This window comes from Protopterus annectens, chromosome 2.part1 (assembly GCF_019279795.1).
Source record: "Protopterus annectens isolate FY-2018-M chromosome 2.part1, PAN1.0, whole genome shotgun sequence".
In the NCBI taxonomy this organism is placed as follows: Eukaryota; Metazoa; Chordata; order Ceratodontiformes; family Protopteridae; genus Protopterus; species Protopterus annectens.
The window spans coordinates 1,290,353,870-1,290,380,061 of record NC_056729.1 but is presented as its reverse complement, the minus strand read 5'-3'; positions in this window follow the sequence as shown (position 1 = coordinate 1,290,380,061).

Here is a 26,192-nt window from a genome sequence, read left to right as displayed (position 1 = left end):
CTAAGTTGTTTGTCACCTATAGTAGCAATACCAAAGATATAAAAATATAATTTTTAAAACTGGAACATCTTAAGAAGTGACAATAAGTTAAAGGATCTATTAGGAACCAGACCCAGCTTTGGATACAAGAGAAATAAGAATTTGAAGGACATCCTTTGTAATGAAAAGGCTTTTACTACATCCAATTTATTTAAGGAGAGCCCAGGCAGTGTTCCCTGTGGCTTATGCAAAGCCTGTCCGTCTATCAATAAGAATGCAACTTTTAAACATCCTGTTACTGGAAGGTTATACCATCTTAAGGCAAGGGCTACCTGCAGGACAAGTAACATAGTTTATTTGGCTACATGTGAACAATGTGCAGCATATTATGTTGGGAAGACCAATAATATGTTTAAGATCAGAATTTTACAGCATCTTTCCAATATTAGAAATAAAAATGAGCATAATGCTCTTTATAGGCACATTGAACAGCACTCAACACATACTTTCAGCTTCAGGGCTGTGGTTAACGAAGGTTAAATAATAGGGGAGGAGACATAAGGTTGATGACAGAATCCCTTGAATCTGAATGGATCTTGGAGCTGAGGGCTCATAGGAGCCCAGGGTTAAATGACATGGTTCCTTTGAAACCCGCCCTACTAAAAAGGCGGGTAATTTACTGATTACTGATTGGTTGGCTTTTAATTTAAAACAGTGGTAATGTTTGTTCTCTTTATCTGATGAAGGGTACCACACCCGAAAGCGCTTATCCTTGGATGTTTTGGTTGTTTTAATAAAAGGAGTTAATCCAGCAGTGTCCTGCCATTCTTCTTTCTTTTTTGGATTTTGCTGTTTGCTGTTTGGTGGGACTTTGTCATAGCACAGAACTTTTGGTTTTGGACTTATTCAATTAACCACTGCACACAAAAGCATTAATAAACCACCTAACTGCCAATACTTGTCTTCCCTACTCACACAACATCATCCAAACAGACCTCTCCGATCAATTAACCAACTCTTCCTAAATGTAAGGAAACCAACCTGTGCAGCAGGACAAATGTGCTACTCCTTTACTGTAGCTAAACTATGGAATACTCTCCCACCATCAATAAGGTCTATCAGCAGTGCCCCTCTCCTTGAGGAATCCCAGAAACAACACCTCACCTCCCTTTGGCAGTGAAATTGTACTAACTTGATCCCCCTCCTCCTCCCTTCACTGTATCTCCGCTTCTTGCATTATATATCACAACCCATTTTCTCTTCTATTGTGAAAAAAACTTTCTTTATACATTTAATCTCAAAAGTAGTGCTATACCTTCAGCTGCCTCTCATTCTATATTCCTACCTTCTCTTAAAGTCTACCTTCTTGCATCTGGCCTAATCAAACTACCTAGATAGTACCATCTTCGACCTTGCGTAGATTTCACACCAAGCTTTTACAATCACCAACTGGACCTACTGCTAAATGAATTGTCATGAGCCATGATCTACCTCTCTAAGGACTGGTGTTGTATTGACCTATTATATGTTGTTCTGATTGGATTGTTTATTATTCTTCACTGTATATTGCTGTAGTAAATATGTACTATCCTATTCATATGTAATGTACTTCTTTATGGTATATGTATAATGCTGTGCCATATTATTCTGTATATGTACTATATATATTAGTCATACTATGTATGCAGCTTTTCTTCCCGGGGCTCCACTGAAAATGGGCTCACCTTGGTCCAGTGGACTATCCCAGTAAACAAATGCAAATAAATAAATAAATAAATAAATAAATAAATAAATAAAATAAAAGCATACATTTAGAAGTTTCTGGAAAGCATGCAGTATCTTTCAAAGTGTGTACCTAAAAGGTTATTGATCTTTCAAAGCAAGTTATTAATGCAAGATATTCGCCGGGGAATTAAGCTTAGAACAAAACATTTTCCTTTAAATGTTTGTGGCACTAGTTATAAATGCTCCAAATTTAAACTACTATGATGCAAATAAGGTTGTTGTGCAGCAAGGATGGTTCTACTATGGAATACTGAATTGCAAAACCCCAAGCATTATAAGAGTCAAAAACTAATGCTTAAAGCACAGAAGGGTGAAAAGTAAACGTACATGTTTTTTTTTTAATCTGCTGCTGTGTGAATTTCTTGACATTGATGACTCAAACAAATAGTAAGTTGGTTATGATCAAAATCCAGAAACACTAAACCACAAAGCAATGATGCACACAAACCAAATATATATATATATATATATATATATATATATATATATATATATATAATATATATATATATATATATATAAAATATATACATATATATATATATATATATATATATATATATATATATTAATCTTTGTATTAAGTACTTTTGTCATTTCAGGACTTCATCAGAATACAATGTAACTAACATCTCCTCCCATTAGAATACTTGAACTGTCATGTTACAGTCTTAAATGCATGACTTATATAACCTTTTAATTATTTAAAATTTAATTTATTTAAGCACACTCACATAAATATCATTATAAACAAAAGAAATATATTTTCCCAACTATTAAAACATTCAATTCATTAAAAATTCCATGCATTAATTTTGAAGTTTCCCTTAAAGAGACAATGTCACTTATACCTGAATACGTAGTTGCCATTTAAATTATTTTCCTCAAAAATGGCATCATAATCTCCCCATTAATATCCATATTTATGTTGTCAATAATATAAAGCATACACATTTTAAAGTTCTTACACACTTCAGTGTACCTGTATAGGACATTTTCACTGTCCTTCTTTTTAATGGCATAAAAAATAATCAGGAATTAGATGCTATTCCCTAAACCTACCTTTACTTATAGAAGTAGTAGAAATCTAAAAATACTTTCAGAAAGCAATAATAAAAATGGAATGATAAGTTTAAAAATGGTATTTTAAGTGTGATAAATGCTCACAATGTAGGTTTCTACATAAGGGGACATGTACCACAGTAGCATCCCTGGGTAAAAGTAAAGGATCCTCTTGACAGTTTGATTGCAAATCAAATGGCATTGTATATATTTCTTTATGTAGTTTATGTGAAGCATTTTATATATGGAAAACTATAAAACTATTACGTAAATGTACTAGAAACCATATAACCCATCCTGAAACTGTTTGGTTTTGGAGTGTGGTTATAATTGGTGACCCATTCTCTGTATAAGTTTTTTCTTTTTCTCCTCATTTGTCCACTATTAATTTTCTGGCCTCTCAACGTATAACATTCTTCCCTTACCTCTCTTTTCCTGCTATCCCCCGTCTTTTCTATCTATCTCATCAGACCATACCTCATTTATTCTTTAATCTTTTTTACACTACTGCTACTTTTTACTTACCACAACCTGCCTTATCCACTATCTTATATTTTCATCTAATACTTCAAATACTTATAATTTCCATATTTTTGCAATGTCCTTATTAACTACCCTCTCATTAACAGTATCTCACACATTTCTTTTCTCTATTTTCCATACATCCTGCTCTTTATCCACTCTGAACAAGACAAATCAGCCATCCTTCATTTAGCTCTACAGTTTGCTCCATCTTGCTTTCACTATCTGACATTTTTTTCTGCACCAGTCTACATTTCCACTACATGCTTATATTAAGTACATCTTTTTCTTCCCATCTCTAGCACTTTGGACTTTCCCACTAACACTCCTTTCCTAATATCTTTGATGTCCTATGCCATTAATGTAAAAGAATCATATATTGTTCTTTTTCTGATCCTGGCACTTTTGTAAACTTCACCATCTCTATGCTTCTGCTCAGTTTTTATCTTTTTTCCTTAACCTGCATTCCCTTATCCATCTCTCTCTTAACTTACCACAGCCTATTACTTCCTCAGTCTGTCTCAGATCCTTATATGTATATCTACTATATTATCCCTGTCTTTAAACCCCAAGTCACTTCCCTGTCTTATAATACCTCCTTGTTTCCACTCTGATATCCCTTATTTTTCAATGTATCAGTCCTCTTAATTAGTCCACTACACATTAACCAGTTTCTTACTCTCATTCAGAAATCCCCTTTGCCTGCTCAAAGAGAAAATATTGCACTCCCTTTCCCTCTTTTCATGTGTATTCTATGTATCACAACTCATTTAGTTCCAGTCTTTCATTATAGTCATAAATACCTATTGTTCTCTTTCAGTCAATATGGCCCTTTTGTCCTCTCATTCACAGACCTTCTTTCATAAACTTCGCCATTCTTGCTTCCATTGCATTCTCTAGCTCTCTGAAAGTGTTTCACCCACCACCAATCATTATTCTTCCATACTTTCCATCTAATAATTTCAGTCATTTTCAGTCACTGCATACTTCTTAAACACAGGTATGTCCCCACCACATTGAGGGGCCCTCATTATATCCTTACCTATCCTACTTCTTTTTCTTATCCAGAAAATTCAAGCACATACTTACACACTTTCTATGTTTGTGGTGTCCATACCATTATTGGTTTAATCTGCATAAGACTAAATGCCTCAAGATTTAAATTACAAATGGTAGCAGTATCACTCTTACCTTTTCTATTCTACCATTTATTTGGCTCACCATACTTTTACATTTGCCCAGAATTCTACTTCCTCACAGGTTTTTCTTCTGATCTGTCTTATTGTCTGATATACTTTAATGCCTAGTTATTTTCCCCATTTTTAAAAATGGCAGTCTTACCAGGTGTTTCACCCTACTTCCTTTCCCTATTACTAATGATGTTTTGTGATGATACATGTCATGCCCCTGCACTGTCCAAATAATCAAGGAGCTTTAGTCCTCACTACTAACACCAGTGATGGATGTGCACATTGGGAAAATGTCAAGTACACATGCAGTGAAGTACAATTTCCCTTAAGAGCACACAGAGATCACATTCAGTCTGGGGCAGGTTTTTCTTTCTCTCTCCAGATCCCGAATAAGACTCCCCACTGGCACAGATATAGGGTTCTGACCTAGGCTGAGTGGTCAAGCCAAAACCTCCAGCACCCTCTCTGTTCAGCCAGTGCTTCATGTCCCTGTCCAAGTAGCCAACACACACACACTTTGAGATTTGATTCATATGCAAAGACACAAAGGCTCCTGGGGAAGGCTGGCACAGGTTCCCTAGCTATGTCCCCTTCTGCCCAGACTATAAGGTAGTACCAGCTGCCACCAACCACTCTTATCAGATACTATAAGGCCCTTACAAAGGGTAACCAATTCTACTGTATAATGTTACTATTATCCAAATGGTAAGTGTGACAAACAGCAAGGCTATTAAAGAGTGGCCTGTACAGTATCACCAACTATATATGCAAGTAATCTAAGAGCTTATATATCTGCACATAAACCAGCCACAATTAAAAGGCTTAAATATATTTAATAAATAAAAAAGAAAAAGACAATATTCAATAACTCAGCACAGTTAAAACAGAGTTCATAATAACAGGAAATACCTTAAAACAACACTGCAAAACAGTCTCACATAAATACAGAAAACATCTAAGCTAATCTTACTGTATTCCTATCCAGATGGATATCTATAAGAGAGATACTACGATCTAAGTCTTACTTACAGTTACAGGCAAATGCAAGTGCTGAATGAATGTTTCCAGGTCCAAGACAAGATACAAAATGCACAGACTTTCTCTCTGAGATAGTTCTTAAATGAATAATATACATTACTGCTGGGTTAGATAGATGATGTCATTATTGGACACTTGCCTCTAATTCCCAGGCTAAACAGATACCAACAGAATTTAACATGTCTCTATGAAAAATACTTATCTCTTAGAAGCTTGCCTGAAACTGGAAGTCGTAAAACAGTTAACACTTTTACATTTTAAACCTAGTAATTATTTCTGTCTCCAAACAATAGAAAGAATTTCTAGCTGCAGACATTCTGTCTTATAGCTGTGATAAATACACTCATAAAACTCTTTACTTATTTTCTCAGAGTTTTCAGGTTAACTCTGTATGTCCCAATTTCTACTATGAAAACATACATTTGCACAGATATATAGTCCATAAACATTTCATCTCTTTTACAGCAGGGCGCACTGTGGTTACATTTTTGAAGCTCAGCACATACCATACATATTACTTACATTTGTAGACAAGCCTATGGATCATATTAATATTTACAATGGCATTGATTATTTCCAAAAGTCTAGCTAGCTGGGCTGGCAGCCTTCACAATACAATAAAACTGATTCCTTCCCAAACTCTCTAAAAAACTGCAGTACCTTAGGCAAGATGCCCTCCACATCTTCCAGTAACAGGATTCTGTCATCTATATATAAGGAACTGGACATTTTCCATTCATAGTAATCAGATATTTAGTCATGTAAGGTCTTTATATGATGGCATTGTGGCTAAAACACAGAGACATGTTGCCACAATGATTATTAAAAAGTAAAAAGTTAAAAAGAGATGCTATGGCTTATTTCAGCAATAATGTTTATCTGATTAATGGAAAAGGAAAAGTGCTTTCTAAATCTGTTTTAACATCTTCTGTCTTAGATCATAATCATTTTTAAGTGATGATTTTACACCATTACAAGCTGGTACAACTTCTGTTTCTGTGGTGATCAGTGAACGACCTAATTTCAGTGGACTCAACAGTTCTGAAGCCTTTTCCATTGCAAACATTATGACTACTCCTTTTTCTCCAAGGCCTCCATCTGTGAAAATGAAGAACACATCCAGGGAAAGGCAAGCCAAGAGAGGCTGAATTCAGGGGTGGGGACACAAACATTAGAAAAAGCATTGTAAGGTTTTAATCTTAGATCGGTTGCCCTTTCCAAAACACAGCTTGATGTTCTATGAAAAGATTTTCCTTTTACACCAGCTAAAGGAGAGAGTTTTGTCAACCTAGTAGCTGACTTAAAATTGTTTGCTAGAAAGCTGAATTTACAGTATATTCTTAATTATTTATCTAATAATTATGTAATGACCTTATATACAAAGGTGTGTATTCAATACTTCTTTAGTTTCTACTTTAAGTCTATTTTTTGACTTCTGTGATAATGGGCCAGATTCAGGAAGCCTCCGTGTAAGAGTTATAACTCTTACACGGAGGCTGCAGTTAAATGGTGTGATGTCAGCATGTCATGCATATGCATGAGGTGCATGAGGCATGCTGAATCACACTGTAACTCTTACACGGTCCGTGTAAGAGAGTAGGGGGCGTGTCCGTAGGCTAAGCTCTGCATGCGGACACGCCCCTGTAAGTGTAGAATGGCTGAAAGTAAACAGCCACGAGAGAGGCCATGGAAATGTAAACAAACACACTACACAACACATTCCCCCACAGACCATCAGTGTACAAAGTGAACAGAGGCTATAAAATGAAAATAAAAATTGTTTTATTTTTTTTAACCCCCCGTAAATGTGTGCTACTGTGTGTGCTCGTGTGCACGGGTGTGCTACTAGCGCAACTGCAGTTAGCAATCAGTGGAAAAGGATATGAGAACTAAATATGCAAAGTAAGCCAAGAAGAAATAGCTTAGCGGTAGAGTTGCCGGCTTAAGAGTAGGTAGGCAGGGTTCGAGCCCACACAACAACCTTTTTTGTTTATAAATAAGCACTAAACAAGCCCCTGACAGTATTGTCCAAATGTAAAAGTATACCCTTTTGTAAAATGGAATGAAATGGAGCATATATATTGAAGTAACACAATAATAAAAATAATTAGAAATGTACTGATAGCTAAGCTGCTGTGAGACACAGTGCCCGTAGCTGCGTAGTGTTTAAAAAGCTGCAAACTGTATGCCCATTGCCAAGCACCGGTTTAACAGGCCGAACATGTTTGCAACTAGCTGTGCTCAGCTTAACATGTGTGTCACTAGCCAATTAAGGTTAATCCCAGCACACACCATTTGCGCGCCGCTCCCACAAGCTAACTGCCAGTGTGCATGCGTTAGCTCCGCGCAAACGAGCGCAGACCTGGTTTTAAGTGCTTAAAAGTGCCTTTATGGCACTTTGATTGACAGGTCCTGTACTCATTTTGAAAGTCTGGAAAGAAAAATAAATTCCTACTGCCAGTCTCGAACCCAGGACCTTGGTAACATTAGTCTGTATGACCTACCACTAAGCCATGACTGCCATACAAGAACATAGTGCTAAAATAAATATAACATGTAATAGTAGGAATCAATATAAAGGCAATATAGGAGGTGTACTACCCAATACATCTCAGGTAGAGTTTTAATGTCCGAATTACTGGATTCCCACACTAGTTCAGTGTTAACAGAAACAGCCCTACTAATTGTTCGCTTGTACATAATAATGTAAGGTAATGTACACATAAGAAGATATGTAAATGTACACATACATATATATAAATATATAGTAATACATATGAAATATAGTCATAGGTGTCAGTATCCATACACACTCACTACAGGAGACAGTGAAGATAAATGCAGCAGCCAGAATCTGCAACACAGCCTGACTCCTGTGAGACCTACTAACCCATTAACTGCTGGAAGGTGCCTCCAGCACTTTGATTGATAGACCCTGTACTCAATTTGAAAGCAAAATACAAGCATACTAGTAGGCCCTACCACAAGACCATTGTAACACTAGTCTGTATGACCTACCAGCAAGACATGACTCTCATACAGGAATATACTGCTAAATAAGTGGAACATGTAATAGTAGGAATGAAGATAAAGGCAATATAGTATGTGTACTACCCTAAGCATGTCAGACAGACCTTCACTGTCCCAATTACTGGATTCCCATACTAGTGTGTGTTAACAGAAACAGCCCTGAAAATTGTTAGCTTGTACCCAATATTGTCAGATAATGTACATATATGACAGTATGTATATGTACACATATGTATATATAGCAATACATAATAAATATAGTTGTGGGTGTCAGTATGCATACACACTCACTACAGGGAACAGGTGGGAGAAATGCAGCAACCTGAATTCACAACACAGCATGAAGCATGAGAGATGTACTAACCTTCACACTCACAGAACATTTTCCAACAGCATACCAGCATGGTCCACGCCCTTACAATCTGAAAGGGCAACACCTATCTCACATACCTTTTTATAGCACTGTCCTGAAATCACAGTGAGACATGCAATCAGTACACAACTGGCTGTATGTAATTAGCCAATGCTGCCTTACAATTGGTGCAGAGGCCATCACATGGGTTTATGCAGATACCTACAAAAGCATTCAGTACCCACACTCCACACATGCAATACAATCATTGCACAAACCTGAGAAAGAGAGAGAGAGAGATAAACAGAAATACGAAAACAAACAGACTGACAGCAGCAAAACCAGCAGCAGCAGAAAACTGCAAGCAGCAAGCAGCATCACTGATACAGCAACAGCTGCCACAAACACAGGTAATGCAAAGTAGCAGGTTAATACTGTGTTTACTGTGACACCTCCAAATGTATCATAGTTCACTATCTATAGGTATGTCCATGAGATAGGTTGTGTGTACATAGTCCTGAAATATATACATATGTAATATTGCTGTACATGTTGCCCATACTTAAAACTTCCATAGCTTAGAACACAAGGCCAGTTGTGCATATGATGCAGTAGTTACCAGGGTCAGTAGAGGTTACTCCTCATTGGTGTGGGACCACTGTGTATGTATGGCACTGTTCAGGTACATATCCCGTAGTATGGCCAGGGATTAATATCAGTCTGTCATGTGGTGCTATGTCCTCCAGGGGTGAATGTAGCACACATCCAGGGATACCATTTCGTAACAGTGATGCTATGTGTTCTGCAATGATGAGGGTGGCTCTCACCTGGACATGTGAGAGGATAGGGAGGTTACAATAATCTGGGATAACTAATACCACATGTGTAGGAGAATGGGGGGGGTACCTGCACCTAAACTGTCTGCAACAATGTTGCCAATATCTGTGCATTTGGTGAATGTGAAGCATCTTAACACTGCTGACCACAGATTCCTTGCCGTCATGTGAATCTGCCCTGTGCTGCAGTAGCCTCCTACTATTGTTATACAATATGCCTGTATCTGTAGTCCACTGGACAGGATTAATAAGTGGTGTGCAGTTGTTCTGGGTTAGATATGTGTGTGCACAGTACATGCAGTATGTGGGATGTCTGTGGTAAGCATATGCAAAGGTGCCGGCGGTGTGTGTTGTGGCTTCCACTGGCCCAATGGGCTGCATGGATAGCATCACTGTCTTAACTAGTGAATAACTGTAATTACATGCATACATAGCAAGGTAGTGTACTGTGCTTGTGGTGTTGTTGGGATATGTATATCCAGGCTGAGTAATGTGTGTCCACATCACAGGGTTGGATGGCAACACACATCCAGTATGTAGGGATGAACACCCAGAGTGTGTCAGATGTGTCACCTGTGCAGAAATATCTGGCCATTACCTGTGCATTCCCCACAACACACACACATGCAACATATGGCAGAAGTACTATAGCAGTACACACATGTTCATAGGTTCATACTAGGCTATTTGCCCTAGGGCATTGGTAAGCCTAGTAGAATGTGTTTGTCTTTCACCACCCAATTACAAGTTATGCTGCTATGCCCTTGTCCGACGTTAGTATACTGTGCCTCTGTCTAACAGTGACATAGAAGTGATACCTGGGGTACAACTATGATCTCCATCCACTCATCCAGATTCCTATGGAAGAGAGTCAATGAGGGACTCTGCCTAACCTGTAGTGTGAGCTCATTACAGAGTGAAGGGAGCCTCTCGGTTAGGAATATGCCCCTCCAGCATGTCCATGTATGTCAGTGCTGAGGTCCAGGTCTCCTGAGCATGTGGCTGTATGGGACTCTGATTGCCTGAGGTGCAGCATGTTCATTACTGCTAGGTAGGACATGGCTGTGTATGGCACGCACAGATTGCCTCTGAACAGGCAGTATGCCACTGAGTCCAGCTGGATTTACTTTACCTGGGCAGCATATGACATCTGTATGAGCCATTGCATCCCTTTAATGAGGTACTGTTGTCCTGTACCAGTTGCTGTAGGTGTCTGGTTAGGTACATCCCAAAAGGTGCATTGTACGCAATTATAGGCCTGATGATGGATGAGGAAAGAGGCACAATGACCTCCCCTGCCATACATGTGAATCCCTCATGATTAGCTGAGCTATATAACATGTCTTTCAATCCACGTTGGCCATGTGGTTGACAAATGACAGACCGCTACCATGTTTCTTCCCCAGGTCCCCAACTACGTCTTCTGTACTCAATGGCCTAACACCTATGTTGTACTTTGCCACCAATGTGGAGGCGTGGGAATCTGCATTGAATACTGATACTCCCCCTCCCTTGTTCAAGTGTTGGGGCCAACAAGAATGGTAACAGCTATAACTTGGTAGTACTGGTGTGCTCCTGTGAAACCTGAAACAGGTTCATGTTACTGCACAGATATCGATGTCCAGAATGCTAAGTAGGGTTTTGAGTGCGTGCATCCTGAGGTCTAGACTTCCGGTGTTGAGTAGCATCACTCTTACTTCCTCATCCTTTGTGATACAAATGGATGTGGGTTTGCCTTATGAGCCTTGCCCAATACAGGCACTATGGGTGTAGCAAGAGGCTCCGCCAAATTCCAATAGGACAGGGGTGACAGGTGCAAGCTGTCCCTAGCAAAGCATACCACCCCAAGATGGCAGGCATTGGCACACCTGTGAATGACACCAGTATGTCAGTCAATTGATGGAAGGAATCATCGTGCCTTGATATTGTGGCATTGTTCTTGGTGAGGGTAGGGTGCTACTCAAGGTCAGGGTCAAACTGTCTTGGGCTACATGCTCAGAGAGCTCTGTACTGTCTCATGTCATGTAGTCCAGGGAGGTATGTGTCAGGTCATTCACACCAGCATGGACATTGACTGAGTCATACCTGTACTTGCCTTGGGGTTACCTGAGTGTTTGTGTTATGTGGCAGGTCATAGTGCCCGACAGGCTGCACACCATTACCCTCACCTCGTTAAGCCTGGTGAACATGATGTTAGTGTGCCTGATGATAGAGGCACCTAGTACAGGTGTATGAGGTGTGTTGTGTACTGTTAATGGCTGTGAGTGTTCAGCACATTGGCTTTGTGTGATATGTGTTGCACGTGTTCGTTTCCGTGGTAGTGGTTGCCTGAGTGTCTACTTAGGAGGTCTCTGCTCGTAGGCAGACCCGTAGTCTGAGCCTACAAGTATGTTCATGTGTGATCATGTGTTAGTTCTGCTGTCATGGTAGGTCTATGTGAGACTGGAAGTGTAGTGAGTGTGGTTTCCCTCGCCACCTGACTGGTTATGGCGGTATTGAGTAGACAGAGCCTAGCCTCCAGTTTGGTATATGGTTGCATCACTCACATGAGTTTGAATTTGTTGTTAGGAGGAGGGTGTTGTCTGTGTACATGCAGCTGTTCTAACATTGTCTCTGGAGTACCACGCTCACCAGCTGGACTGGGGAGGGAACTGACAACTGACCTCTGGAAATGCTAGAATACTATTGTGAATTCTGTAATAATTGAAAACAAGGTCCAGTGGGGAGTGAGGGTGTACTGATATTACCTACAACTGCTGACTGATATAAAAGCGTCAGTGAGCAAGTGCCAGGTAACCTAAGTGCAATGTGTCACAATTAAGTAAATGCAACAATGACAAGCAGTCACTTGCTGTCATGTGTAACATGGAAGTACGTACAGTAAGCAATGCAGATATCAGTAGTGAGTCACAGACGTGTTGAGAAGCTGTGTATTATGTGGAAGTAGCTCACCAGTGAAATAGCAAGCTAACAAATAACAAGCATATAAACAAAGGTAGATCCAGGAGGCCTGGATGTAGTGTTTGCTACATCAAACAAGGTGTAGCAATGGCAGTAAGTTACAGCTCAGATATGCAGGCACTATAAACCTGAAACCAGATGTCCCCAGCTATGAATGGCAGAGTACAGCCTATTGTCACACACGAGTGCAGACCACAAACCTTGTTAATGTTAAATAACTGGCCTGAAGGCCAACTGCCTATACCAGAACTAATACACTTGTACACTGGGCCCTCAATCAGCAGTTCCCAACTTCAATGGATGAAAGATATGTGTCCTGCCACCACAGTGCTTGCCACAAACCTCCCTAATGTAAAACAACTGGCCTGAAGGTCAAGTGCTTAGTCAAAATGACTTAGAATGATAGCTACACTGTAATCAAGTTACAACCAAGCAGTAATAAGTACAATTTAATACTCCCTGTATAGAATGTGTACCATGTATTGCTGAGATACTATGCTGATAACCTGTTTGTGTACCTTTCCAGATCAACATGGCTCCAAAAAGGAACCCAGCATATTCTGCTGCAGAGGATGACGTGATTCACCAGAGCCTGGTGTGTGACTATGCCATCCTGTTCTCATGCACCACCCAGAATCAGCAGGAGAGGTCTGCACTGTGGCAAAACCTACTTAGCAGGATAAATGATGTTGGCATGCATAATAGGATATATGAGCAGGTGAGACATCACTGCAGTGATTTGATTAGAAATGTCCACCAGTGTGCTGCAGATATCCGCAGGCAACAGGTTGCCACAGGTGGGGGGGGTGGCCACACATCCCCCCCTCACCAGACAGGAGGGGCTACTGCTAAGTGTTGTGGATCCAGCCCCAGAACAACAACAGCAACAGTCATGCATCATGATGGAGGTTGGATCCACACAGCAGCAAGACACCGAGTGTGCAGGTAAGATGCCATATTTATTTATTGTTATTACTTTTACATTTGTTGACCAAGATAGTCTAGCTGGATATATGTCCACTTTCAGTAGAGGCCTGGGGAGAAAAGCTCCACACATAACATAATAAAGGCAGACAGACAAGTTGTTAATACAGACAGCCAACAGAATAGAAATATACACCAGCCTGTTAATTAAATCAACATACATTTAAGGAACTCAAACAGTTTAGAGTCATACACAATGTACTGTCGGTTTCAAAGCAATTCTACCTAAAGCATAATGGTTATGCAATAAGGCAAAAGCCATATAGATAATACTTAGGGCTCAGAAGGGTAGAGAAGTAGAAGGAGTATGAAAGATAAAATAATAGGGAAGAGGCAGGAGTCAAGAAGGAAGTGAGGAAAAGAAGGAAGACAGTCAAGAGGAGGTGGGAGGGATGGGAGAAGTAGGTCAGAGCATAGAAGGACATCAAGGTGAAAGAAACAGGGTAGAAGCTAGTTTTTATGCACAATGAGGGGTTAAAGGTAAAGAGAGGGTGGGGAGAGGGACGTTAGCCTGAGTCCAACAAGAACAAAGCCAGTGGTTTTGGAAGTACAGTTTGAGTTGTCGTTTGAAGAGAGGTAAGGGTGAGATTAGAGTTAACTCCTGGTATGTACATGTGACTGTTCTGTACACTGTTACTTCATGCACGCATAAGGTGTGCATGTGGTATGTATATGTCATCATGATATGTAATTGTGCATGTGTGATACAGACATTCTGAGCAGCTGATGTGTATAAGGGAACTAGTGTACTACTGTACTGTATCATGTGCAAAACAAATGGCACACTTGTGCCCACTGACATTACTCTCTTCAGACTTCCAGGTCCCTCCCATCTAGCAACGAGGCAGGCCATACATGCTGGTGAGTGTTTTTAACATTACCTGAAAAACAATTTATAATACTAGTAAGAGTAGTGTAACGCTGTAGTAGACATGCTGGTGAGTGTGAATAATAACTGTAATAACCAGTTGTACTAAATTAAGAGTAGTGTAACACGGTACTGATGTGTGTGTTTACTGTGGGGTGTGCATGTGTGCCTGTGCCCATGTGTGCATGTGTGTTAGTGTCCATGAGTGCATGTGTCCATTTCTGAATGTGTGCATTAGTATTGAAGTGCATCTCTGTCAAATATGTGTTGGGACTGTAATCTGTGTTCCCTGTTTTCCTCCTGTAGGTTCTGGTGCTGCTCTGGTGACCTGCAGCAGGGAACCTGAATCTTGTGCCCCAGGTACTGATGATGATGAAATGTCTGTAATGGTGCAGGAAGGTGTGCCTGGGTCCACCATTGGTCAGCCAATTGACAGTACACAGCTGTCAACCCCGTCAATGCGCACAGTCATCCTGCCGTTACATCCTTTGTCACCATTGTCCCTAGGTGATGGACAGTCTGCAGTGGGCATAGATCAGGGTAATGTGGTACCTGTGGTACATGCATCCCCACAAGGCAGCCATGAGCAGGGTCCTCCAATGGTACCACGCAAACAGTCGCCCATGGGTTCTCGTGGGGGCATCCGTGGCCGTACTGCCTCTGGCCGACGTGCCCAAGGAGGTATGTCAACCTCCACTATGTTTAGAACTGTCATGCAGGCACAGGCACGTATGGAAAGGTACACCAGACAGGGTCTGAGGGAGCTGAGAGCATGTCGCACAGCCATGACAGGCGGCATGCGTGGCGTTGCGAATGCTATCCGTAACTTCACAGATGTCATTGACAGACGTTGTGGGGGCATAGAACAGCTGCTCCACAACCAGATGTCCATGGGCCAGGGCGATGGTGTGCATTTGCGATGTCGATGTGGCGTATGCCAGCAACAGCACCAGCTGGCAGTGGCGCGGCGACAACAGGCCCACTCATGCACCTCAAGTGCCAGCACCAGCCCCAGCAATGCTGGGTCTGTGCTGTCATCAGGACGCCCCAGGAGACCACGCACGTGGCTCTGGACAGTCCCAACAGGAACTGTGTCCAGTCAGCACACCCCTGCTTCTGGCGACGACAGTACCCAGTCTGGGTTAGTACGGATACGGCCCGTAGCACCCTGCCAGGCACAGGTACCGTGTCCGTGCCCACAGACACTGATCTGGATGACCTGACAGGTGCAGTCTGTGGCTGTCCACAAAACCCTGTACATGGCAGCCATTATGTGTGACTGTGTGCGTGCTTACACACATGCAGAAACCTAACACCTAGGGCAAACACATACACACACACACTGCACCAACACTGGTCCACCCTGTACTGCTGCCCCTCATAAACACACATACACACACATGTCAATTGGTGTCACCAGTGGCTGGCTTGGGCATACCTAACCCACACCCTGTGCATATGATGACACTGTGCCACCTCCTGCATACTACAACATTGGTGCAGGAAAAGGTATACACGTTGCTGATGCACAGGGTGACTACATAGATGTGTATAAGTAGTAACATGTTTGTAACTGTTCACTGTTCCAGTATGATTGTGTGTATATCCCAGCAGTCCTGCTGCAGTAACTGTATGAATGTCCTCAATTGTTATCTGCACCCATACTACTTACCAAAGTGTACCAGCTGCACACCATCACATGCTAACATTGACCATGGAATGCGCATCATGTGCTGTTATGTAGATTCAGCTATATGTATCTGTTCTGTCACACATGCATTTATACACACCCTGCTACCCACACACATGCACACACTCACCTGCCATTCCCATTATTTATTACCCTACATGAGTAGCTGTCGATACATGACAGGTACACATTTGAGAAGTGCACTATGTTGTTTACTACTCACTTCCTCTTCTCTACCTGTGCTCACAGGGTGCAGGCAACCTCATCAGTTCAAAGATGTAATGTGCATCAGGTACTGTGGTGCCCTGATTGCCACATCAAACATGTTTCCCATATGGAAATGCACACACAGACACATCCCACATCCACACACTTGCCACATTCAGGCTTCAAAACACTATCTAGGTATATTCTGGTACATGTGCGTGTTACAGTAGCATGTAACACTATACTGAGTACTGGCAGTTGTCTGTTGTCATGTTGTTTGTATAGAATAAAAGAATTGTTTGATTATCCTACTTTGTTTTGTGGACATTACTTGAAGAAGTGTTACCTTACATGTGTTATTGGTACCACCACCTTCTCTTTTGTAGTTTTGTTTGTATAGGGTGCTGTCAACATCACTGCTTATTAAGGGTAATGAGCACCCTGCAGTGCATAGCCCCATGTGGCAAAAGCCACATCCCACCCCCATCATTGTGCACACACACTAACCCCACCCACAGTAAAACACATACTTTCCATTTGCAAGATTCAAACCCATACCTAACTGTGTTATGTCAGTAGAAACAGACACATTAGCAGAGTGTGCTATATGCAGTAGTCGTGGAAATCCTTTCTAATGCTGTACTTAAAGGGTGCTGACATCATCTGTGTGTAGGAGGAGGGATGTGCACCCTGTAGTGTGTTCTCCCAGTTGGCAAAAGTCACTTATCCCTCCCAGCATAGTGCACACACATAAACTCCACTCATACTAACACACATACATTCCCTTTGCAGGATTCAAACCCCAGCCTAACTATGTTATGACACTGGAGAAAGACACATTAGCAGAGCTATGCAATGCTAATTACTGGAGCACTTTACTACAGGTAATATAGTTATAGAGTCCTGACATCATCAGTGTTTCAAAAGGGGGATCTGCATCCTGTACTGTACTGTCACATCTGCTAATAGGGGCATTTCCCACACACACATCAATGTGTTAGAGGTTTGCATATGTGGGGGATCCAGTACTCCAGTGTGATTTGTATATGGTTTGATTGCAACAATGAGGGATATACTCCCAGTGGTGAGCATTTGGTACTCATGTTTGTGATGATCAGGTCTAGTATATCTGCCCCTCTTGTGGGAAGGTTGGTTACCTGTTCCATAGCTAAAGATTGTCTGATCTATGTGAACCCTAGAGCTTGGGTGTTGTGGCTTGTGTAATGTTCACAGTCTATGTTTCGGTATCTGATGTCACCCAGTATGATGGTGTTTGCAGAGAAATCTATACTCTCCTGTGTCAGCATGAAGGCTGTGTGGGAGTCCTGAGTTTGAGAGGGTGCTGTAAGAGCTCCTCTGTGTCTCTTTCCATGTGGTCCAGGGAGTGCGTCTCAGGTTGTTTGCACCAGCATGGACAATGACTGCCTCATAGTTGTACTTGCTGTGGAGTGACCTGTGTGCCTGTGTTATGTGGCACATTCTATCACCCGACAAGTAGCTAAATGTGACCCTCACCTTGCTCTGTCTGTGGGGCGGCACGTCTGTCAACAGCTCATGTCAAGCAAGTTCACACCCCTCATAAATGATGTGGAAACCTTCAAAGGCCCCAGGCCTGTTGAAAATATGGACCAGACTGCAGATACCTGTATAAAGGCATTCTATGGACACATTCAGGAATGCATGGATCATGACACCACATATGAAAGCATGACCCAATTCTCCAAAGGCAGATGTCCTGGGTGCCGGCCACCAGCCATAAACACACTATACAATAGAAGGATGACGCCACCACATGATACAACAACCTCCCAAAATGTGAAGGCACCACTGATGGTTATTGGAAGACAACTACAGGCACCCATACAATTGTCTAAGGCCATCTTTGAGAGAAGATTCCACAAGCCACTGAGGATAATCACAAGACTGTCTGTAGTTATGTTAGGAACCTGGGTGGTACTACCCAGATATGCTCAGAGGTAATCCAAGATGTCACACAAATACAAAACACACAGACATTGCCATCATCCTAGTGGACAGGTTCACTGCTGCCTTCTCCCCCCCACCACATCGAAAGGGCAAATATGTCTTGCGGCAGAGTGCTGCCCCCCCTGACATCACAGATGCTCATGTAAGAGATGCCCTTCCCAAAGCAATAAACACTGCATCAATGGGACCAGACAGTGTCCCAGGCTGTGTCCTACATGAACCACAAGAAGAGCTACACCCAGACATAACACCACTGTTCAATCCCAGACTTACTACACGATATGTGGCCAGAAAGTGGCGTACAGCAACAGTGGTCCCTCTACATTCAGGTGGTGCCTTCACGGATCCTGGACACTATTCGCCCCATATGTCTGACTAGCTTTGTCTGCAAAGCTATGTCAAGGATCAACATGAACCTCACATATCTAGATATTGTGTACCTACGGACATGTCACCATACACAGTTTGGCTTTGTTAATGGCAGATCCTGCCTCTCAAACCTGTTTGATTTCTTTGAAACAGTCACCAAGGCCACTGTCAAGGGGAAGGAGGTCTACACAGCCTACCTGGACCTCGCATAAGCCTTTGATACAATACCCCACTTGTGCATTATAGGGAAGCTCACCAGTGTACATATTAACCCCTATGTCACTATGGTTATTGCACACTGGCTCAAGGGCAGAACACACATGGCTAGACTTGCTGGAGCCATGTCAGCCTCCAACCTGGTACAAGTGGTGTCCCACAAGGCTCAGCCCTGGGAGCTGTCATGTTCATTATATATTTACCATAGGTACAGGCCAACATGGAAGTACTGTGGCTGAGCAAGTCGCAGGTGACTGCAAACTCTACTCGGTGGCATACTGCCTCTTCATAGGCAATCTGTGCCTGACATATAAAGCCATGTCAAACCCTCACTTAATGGCCATGCTGCACCTCAGAATATCCAGATCCCATCAGGATACATGCTGGAAAGACTTGAACCTCAGGAGTGATATACATAGGACATGCTGGAGGGCGACATTCACAACTCTGGAGGCTCCCTTCATTCTTGAATATTATCCCAATAGAGGTTAGGCAGACTGACTCAGTGACTGTCTTCAAGAGTGATATTAATGACTGGATGTGACATTGTAGGGTTACCCTGGGTATCACTTATGTGTCACTGTGAGACAGAGGCACAGTATACTAACCTTGGAAAAGGGCATAGCAAGACAGATTTACAATGCATGTTGAAAGCCACACACATTCTGGCTAGGTGGATACATGCCCTGGGCAGACATCCCTGTATGAACCTATGGACCTATGTATCTTGTTCACCATTGGCCCTATGTGCTGTTAATCACCAATGCAATCTAAATACTATGGTAGCATGTGCAAAGGTCAGTTGTCAGTCACCTCTATGGTACAGTTGTGGGATATGTGTGTCATGTAGTAATGTCACAGCTGCCACATGTACACAGTCAACCCTATCCCCTGCCCATGGATGTACAACACATGTATGAGATAGAAACACATGGCCGAACTGTGGACTAAGCACTCTGAACCCAGTACTGGCATAACCTGTCTGGTGGCATGAAATACTACAGTGACAGCAATACCAATCTGATGTGGACCTACACGGACAGCAATACAAGCATGGAAACACACCAGGTCAGTTGTGGAGCCTAAGGATAGCATCCTGCATGACTGGCTGACATCTCTGCAGCTGGCACACAGGCATACATTAGGCCTGCACACAGCACGCATAACACAGAGCACACAAATCCTGTGTGTCAAACAAGCACAGTCTGTACAGCTATACAACACTACTGCCACAGTTGTGTTAGGTACCTTTATTGTCCAGTACAGTGAGAACATGCTCACCAGGCTGGACAATGTGTAGGTCACAGTGATATGCTCATGGAGCACTGTGGTCCACCACATAACACAAACATACAGGTCAGTCAGATGCATGGACACATATGACTCAGTCATTGTCCATGCCACCACAGCTGATGTGGGATGTCCCTCACTGGGATACATGATAGGGAACATGGAAGGGATCACTGAGCAAGTGACACAGGCTGGTAGACCCCTGACCTTGGTTGGCATCAGACCCTCACCAGGGATTCTGACATATTACTGAATGCTAATGAATTAGTGTAGCTACAACACCCTGGCTGAATGGTTCTTAGCATGCTGTCACTGCATTGCTGTGGAATAACGTCTTACCACTCCCACAACAGGTGAAAACATGCAGCACCTGTACATCAACAACATGTAGACTATATGCCCCAGACCAGGTGTGTATCCCTCACTACTAGGCTGATAGCATCTACATCTCACACTGTATATACACATCCCACATGCAGCACCTGCACAGAAGACCACAGTCATAATGTTACCCTGTGCAAATACCATGTATTCACACATGTCAGGCATCACACATGGTAACTATTGAAGGTCACAGGTACATATGTGTATTTGGCACACACATACATCATGTGTGCATTGCCATAACTGGTTTAATCAATGTCATGCATTATTGTGAGGGACAACCCACACACATGGGCATTCTGTGTGGGCAAAACACACGTGGCATGTCTGTACTCAAAAGCCATACATAATTGTGATATCGTTTAGAAAGGTTATGTGCATCCTGTAGTGTGATTTCCCAGTTGCCAAAAGGGATATTTCAGTCATACATATTTACCCCCCCTTCACACACACTTGCTGGATTCAAACCCCTACCTAACTATGTTATGACACTAGAAACAAACGCATTAACACAGCGCGCTATTCGCATTACTGGGAGATGTCATTTCACATGATATACTTATAGGGTGCTGACATCATCAGAGTTTAGAGAGTGGAATGAGCGTCCTGTGGTGTGTTTTCCCAGTTGCCAAAAGGGATGTTCTTTTCATACACGCACACTTACCCCCTTCACACACACTTGCCACTTGCTGGATTCAAACCCCTACCTAACTATGTTATGACACTAGAGACAGATGCATTAGCAGAGCTCGCTATTCAGATTACTGAGAGATTCCTTTTCTCCTGATATACTTATAGGGTGCTTACATGATCAGTGTCTAGAAAGGGGAATGAGCATCCTCCGGTGTGTTTTCACAGTTGCTAGGAGTAACATTTGGACCAAGTGTGTGAGCATGCCCAGTTCAGCCTTCCCATGGCATGTTGTGTGAAAGATGTCTCATTTATCTAAGTGTGTGAGCATGCCCAGTGTGGGCTTTCCATATGTTGAACTCTGCAGCACATCACATTTGTGGATGAGTGTGACCTACAACAAATACCTCCAGTTTATGGTTGTGTGTTCTGTGCCATGTTGTGTAGTTACTGTCCAGATGCTTTTTGTGTGAACACAACTGTGCCTGCAGGTTTTGCATGGGATACTTTGCACACAATTGTCAACATCCGTTCATACTGACCTAACACTGTAGTACTGTATAGTGTAGTGGTTCAGTACTTCCACTGTGGTGGTCAGTATCCTGGGCTTTAGTCCTATCACTGCTTTACATTTCCATAGTGTGCACAACAGCCTGGTTAGGGTCCAGTTGTGCACATCTGCACAAAGCGGTGCCTCTACAGACCATGGTAATTACTGCCCCATAAGCTTAACAAGTCTAGTCTGCAAAGCTATGGAGAGGATCATAATTGAGCTCATAAACAAAGATATGGGGGACATGCAGACATTGTACCCATCCCATTTTGGCTTGGTCAAGGGCAGATCATGCCTTTTGTACTGGGTTGACATCTTCAAAATGGTCACTTAGGCCATTGTTGGGGAAAGGCAGTCCATACAGCCTACCTTGGCCTTGCAAACACTTTCAACACAATACCCCACTCAGGTATTGTGGAAAACCCTAACAACTGAAATGTAAACCCATATGTTACAAGATGGGTTGCAAACTGGCTTAAGGATGGGACCCACAGGGTTAGAGTTGCTGGCACTATGTTAGACTCCAGGCTGGTCACAGGTGGTGTCACACAGGGCTCAGTCCTTGGCCCCTATTGTTTGTCATGTACTTCCCAGAAGTACAGGCCAACATGGGAGGACTTTGGCTGACAATGTTTGCAGATGACTGCACACTGGGTGCCATAGTGGACAGTGCATCAGACACGGATATCCTTCACAAGGGACTCACGGTAACTGATAGCTGGTGCCAGAGCCATGGCCTGAAGTCAAAGTGCACAACATGTGTAGACATACCCTTCAGGAAAGGCAAGGTAACCCCAAGCTACCATATAGGTGGCAATCCTCTGAGCACAGAGGAGGTTATCATGGACCTGGGGACCCAGGTTGACAGTCGCCTTTCTTCTGACACGCACATTGCTAAAGTGGCTAGAAAGACCTTCTACATTGCCCACCTGATCAGGATGGGATTCACATCCAGATCTAGTGGGTGATTGTTCCCCTGTACTCTTCACTTATCAGAACGGTGATCAAGTAGAATGCCCTATTCTGGATGTATCTCACCCAACATCTGCAGCAATTGGAGACACCCTGAATGTCCCCCACCTAAAGGATCAAGGAACCCCAACAGCTGTCATATGCTGCCAGATTGAAGACACTCCCACTCTATTCACTCACATACCGTCTGCTTAGAGGTGACATGTGCCTGACATGCAAGGCCATGTCCAAACAGGGATTAATGGACATGCTCCACCTCAGAATCGGCAGATCCACCTGAACCACTAGTGCAAGTGACTTACACCTTAGCAGGGATGTACGTTGGACATGTTGGAGGGATGGAGTTATCACCCGGAGACTCCTATGCTGTGGAATACAATCCCGGTCCATGTGAGGCAGAGCACCTTGCTGGCTGTGTTCAAGAGGTATCTTGACCTGTGGATGGAAGGTCATACGTTTAACCCGGGGATCGTCACTGTGTCACTGCTGGAGAGAGGCATGACAAAATAATGGGCACAGTACTGTTTCCATATAAGGGGTGGTGTATGCCAACGAACTCTGTGCTAGGCTTATACCTGCCTTAGGGAAGATAGCCTAGTATAAACCTATGTACCTATGAACCTATCTGACCATGTTGCATTATGTTCAGATGTGAACTACTTACAACAGCCTCATCCAACATCAGTAGTGTATTCCACAACATGGGTGTACATTGTCAAACACTACCGATGTGCCCTAGGCCATTTCTAATGCTAGTCGGAGAGTGTGTTTGTCCATCAACACATTGTAAGTGTAGTTTGCCATGACATATGTCTTGTTTAGTATACTGTGCCTCTGTCTACCTGTGACATAACATTGATACCCAGGGTAAACCTCCCATCTCCCATCCACTCATTAGGATTTCTGTTGAGGGGAATCAACGAGTGTCTCTACGGACAACCTGTACTGGTAGTTTACTCATGCGTGGGGGTGGCTTCTGTGTTATGGATAATGCAGTACAGCCTGTCCTATGTATGTCAGTGCTGGGGTTCAGGTCCCTCATGTGCATAGCTCCCTGCCATTCAGATTGTACAAGGTGCAGCATGTGCATTGATTCCAGCTTGGACATGGCTTTCTACATCAGGCACAGCTTCCATCTGGGTGGACAGCATGGCAGTGTGTGGAGCTGCACTCTGTTTAATCAGGCGACACATTACATGTGTTTCAGCTCTTTCATACTCCTGGTGAGGTACTGTTGTGGACTTTACAGGTGCTGGATGTGTCTGCATGAGGTACACCCCACAGGGGCTGTTGTGGTCATTTCTAATGCTGATGAAAGATAACTGCAGAACCACGATGACCTCCCCTTAGCTAGATGTCAGAAAGCATGGACCATGCAATCACAAATAAAAACAGGACCCTCTCCACAAAGGGAAAGTGTCCTGTCTGTTGGACCCCAGCCATAAACAAACTGTATGACAGATGAGGGTTACTAATGCAAGACAGAGCTACATCTCCAAAAGGGAAGACAGCTGTGATCAGCACTAGTAGAAAGCTACATTATCTCATAAAGACATGCAAGGTCAACTTGGGGACATAAATCACCAAAGACAATGAAGGTAACCACACTGCTTTCTTCATTTATGTCAGACACCTGGTTGTGAACCCTCAGATATGCTCAGAGTTGGTACGCAACAACATATATTCCAGTGACCTGATAGATATTGGCAACATTCCGGTGGACAGCTTCAGTGCGATTTACCCCCTCCCTCACTCCCAAAAGAAGATAGTTATCACTGCTGTATGTAACCTCACTGTCATCTTGGATGTCCATGTGAGAGCCGCACTCAGCAAAGACAAGTACACAGCATCAATGGGACCTGCTGGTATCCCCGGTTGCATGCTATGTGAACTCCAGAAGGGGCTGGACCCGTATATACAACTGCTATTTAACCTTAGTCTTGCTACAGGATATGTACCTGAACACTGGCGTATGGCAACAGTGGTCCCACTCCACAAAGGAGATGCCTCCACAGACCATGGCAACTACCACCACTCAAGCTTAACCAGCCTTGTCTGCAAAGCTATGGGAAGAGTCATTATGGAGCTCTTACACAGACACATTGCTGACCTACAGACCCTTGTTCCCACCCAGTTCAGCTTTGTACAGGGCAGATCCTGCCTTTTGCACCTAGTTGACTACTATGAAACTGTCAGTAGGGCCATCGATGAGGGCTACGCAGTCCACACAGCCTACCTGCACTTGGCTAAGGCCTGTGACACAATACCCCACTCAGGCATCATAGCCAAGCTCAACAGCTGACATATAACAGCATATGTCACAGGATAGGTTGCAAAATGGCTAAGAAACAGAACCCATAAAGTCAACATTGCAGGTGCCTTGTCAGATTCGAAGCCAGTCACAGGTGGTGTCCCACAAGGATGTGTCCTGGGACCCCTCTTAATTGGTATTTACTTTTCAGATGTGAAAGCAAACATAGGGGGGTTGTGGCTGACAAGGTTTGCAGATGACTGCAACCTAGGCACCATAGTGAATACATCAGCCGGCACACACATACTACAGAATGCCATCACAAAGGCGGATAGCTGGTGCCAGATGCCTGGCCTGAAACTGAATGCAACTGATGTGTATTCATCCCCTTTGGGAGGAACAAAGTACCCACAGATCAATACATAGACAGCAACCCACTGAGCACAGAAAACAAATCAGACACCTGGAGACACATGTAGATAGTGACATCTCTTTTGACACCCCTGTTGCCAAAGTGGTTAGGAAGACTTTCTATCTTGCCCACCTTATCATGGAGGGTTTTCCATCCAGATCATAGGAGGTCATTGTTCCACTATCCTTCTCCCTTATCAGGCCCATGATTGAATACAAAGCCCCATATGGTATGTACCTCACCCAGCACTTGCAACAGCTGGAGACACCCCAAAAGTACCTACCATGAAGATCAGGGTTCTTCAACACATGTCATATGCTTCCAGAATAGAGGAAATCCAGCTTTGTTCAGTGTCATACCGCATACTTACAGGTGACCTATGCCTGACATACAAGACCATGTCCAATCAGGATTTGGTGGACATGCTCCACTGCAAGCAATCCAAATCCACCAGAGCCATGAGAGCTGAGGATTTGAACCTCAGCACATACATGTATAGGACATGCTGGAGGGACAGAGTCATAACTCAGAGGCATCTCACACTCTAGCAGAGTATCCCAGTTCATGTTTGACAGAGTCCCTCACTGACTCTCTTCAGGAGACATCTGGACAACTGCATATGAGA